Source organism: Penaeus chinensis, chromosome 25 (assembly GCF_019202785.1).
Source record: "Penaeus chinensis breed Huanghai No. 1 chromosome 25, ASM1920278v2, whole genome shotgun sequence".
Taxonomy (NCBI): domain Eukaryota; kingdom Metazoa; phylum Arthropoda; class Malacostraca; order Decapoda; family Penaeidae; genus Penaeus; species Penaeus chinensis.
Genome location: NC_061843.1, coordinates 3,434,347 through 3,436,846, shown reverse-complemented (window position 1 = coordinate 3,436,846; position 2,500 = coordinate 3,434,347).

Below are 2,500 nucleotides of genomic sequence, written 5' to 3'. Positions count from 1 at the left end.
ATTATCCATTATTCTTCCCTTTTCCTCTCCTTTCTTTATCCAACCAACCGTTCTTCTTCCTTCCCTCTCTCCCTTCTCTTATGCTTTTTACGCCTTCCTTCCCTTTTCTTTTCCTATTCCTTGTCCTTCCTTATTTTCATCCAACTATTCCCATTATCCATCTTTAATTCTGTTCCTTCTTATCTGCCTTCCTGTTCTTCTTCCTTTTCTTTTATTTCCATTCACACTCCCTCCCTTCTCATGCCCCCTTTTCCTCTCTCCCTTCTTCCTTCTTTCCTTTCCTTATCTCTTCCTTCTTCTCTCCCACTTTATAACTAACTTTCCTTCTTCCCATTTCAATTACTCTTCCATCCTTTCTCCCTTATTTTATTCCTTCTCCTTCACTCCTTTCTTCACTCTCCCTTCTTCCTCTCTCTCTTTCCTATACCTTTCTTCCTTCCTTCCTTCTCTTCCTCCTTCCTTCTCCCCTTTCCCTCCTTTTTATTTATATTCCCTTCATCCTTCCTTCTTCCATTTCTTCTCTCCCTCTCCTCCTCCTTGCCCACCCTTCTTTCTTTATCCCCTTTCTCCTTCCTCTCCCCTTCCTCCCTTCCGTCTCCTCCTCCCCCTCCTCGCCCTTCCTATTTTCTTCCTTTTCTCCTTCTCCCTGCCAACAACCAACTCTCCTTCTCTCTCTCCCTCCTCCTCCCTCTCCCACCTTCTCTCTCTTCCTCCTCTCCCCTCCCATCGTCTCCCTCTTTCCCTCTCTCTCTACCCCCCGACCTCTCCTCACATCGTCCCTGCCTCTCTCCCTCTTTCCCTCTCTCTCTCTCCTCCCTTCCGCCCTTTCCCTCGTCCCTGCGTCTCTCCCACCCCCCCACCCCCCCTCTCACTCTCCTCCCTCCCACCCTTCCCTCGTCCCTGCCTCTCTCCCTCTCCCCTTCCTCTCTCTCTCCTCCCTTCCGCCTTCCCTTCGTCCCTGCGTCTCTCCCTCTCCCCCCCCCCCTCTCTCTCTCCTCCCTCCCGCCTTCCCTTCGTCCCTGCCTCTCTCCCTTTCCCCCCCCCCCCTCTCTCTCTCTCCTCCCTTCCGCCCTTCCCTTCGTCCCTGCGTCTCTCCCTCTCCCCCCCTCTCTCTCTCTCCTCCCTCCCGCCTTCCCTTCGTCCTCTGCCTCTCTCCCTCTTTCCCTCTCTCTCTCTCCTCAGTTCCGCCCTCCCCTCGTCCCTGCGTCTCTCCCCCCCCCCTCTCCCTCTCCTCCCTCCCGCCCTTCCCTTCGTCCCTGCCTCTCTCCCTCTCCCCCCCCCCCCTCTCTCTCTCCTCCCTCCCGCCCTTCCCTCGTCCCTGCCTCTCTCCCTCTTCCCTTCCGCTCTTCCCTTCGTCCCTGCGTCTCTCCCTCTCCCCCCCCCTTCTCCCTCCCGCCCTTCGGACACAGCCAATGGCGAGAGTGATCCATCATCTGCCACTTCTCCCTCCTCGAGCCACCTTGTGCGAAACTTCGGAGTTGAAATCGATATCAATGAATGATCAGAAGCCAAGATGAAGGCGGCGGAGGGGGTTTGGTGCGTGTGCGTGTGTGTGTGTGTGTGTGTGTGTGTGTGTGTGTGTGTGTGTGTGTGTGTGTGTGTGTGTGTTGTTGTGTATGTTTGTGTGTTGTTGTGTGTGTGTGCGTGTGTGTGTGTGTGTGTGTGTGTTGTTGTGTGTGTGTGTGTGTGTGTGAGTGTTGTTGTGTGTGTGTGTGTGTGTGTCGCTGTGTGTGTGTGATACTGTGATATCGTGTGTGATTGTGTGTAGGTGTGTGTGATATTGTGATTGTGTGTATGTGCGTGCTGTTGTGGTTACGTGTGTGGTTTCTGTTTGTTTGCGTGTATTCGTGAATGAGTACATGTTTTCATGTGTAACTATGAATACCTATCTATTTATACATACCTGTGTGCATACACCAGCATTCCCTCCTTCAACCAAACTAATTCCAATCACGATATTTTCAGGGATACTACATAAAGGGAAAATAATAATAATAATAGTAATAATGATAATAATGATAATGATAATAACATAATAATAACCATAATAATAATAATAATAACAATAATAATAAAAATAATAATAATAATGATAATAATGATAATAATAATAATAATAATGATAATAATAATAAAACCGATAATAATAATAATGATGATAATTATAATGGTAATGATAATAATAACAATAATAATAATAACAATAACAATAATAACAATAATAATAATAACAATAATGATAATAACAATAATAATGATAATAATGATAATAATGATAATAATAACAATAATCGCAAGCGAAAACCCCAGTAGGCTGCGTTGGAAAGAAAAACAGTTCAGGAGTGAAATACAATGTTATATTTAAGGGTCAGAATGACTTAGGATGTAGACAGTAAGTGACTGCACAAAGGCTTTATAGAAAACCATTCTTCAAGAGGGGGATGAGGCAGTTAGATTAGGATGTAAAGTATAAAGTTTATAAGATAGAGGTGAGGGTGAA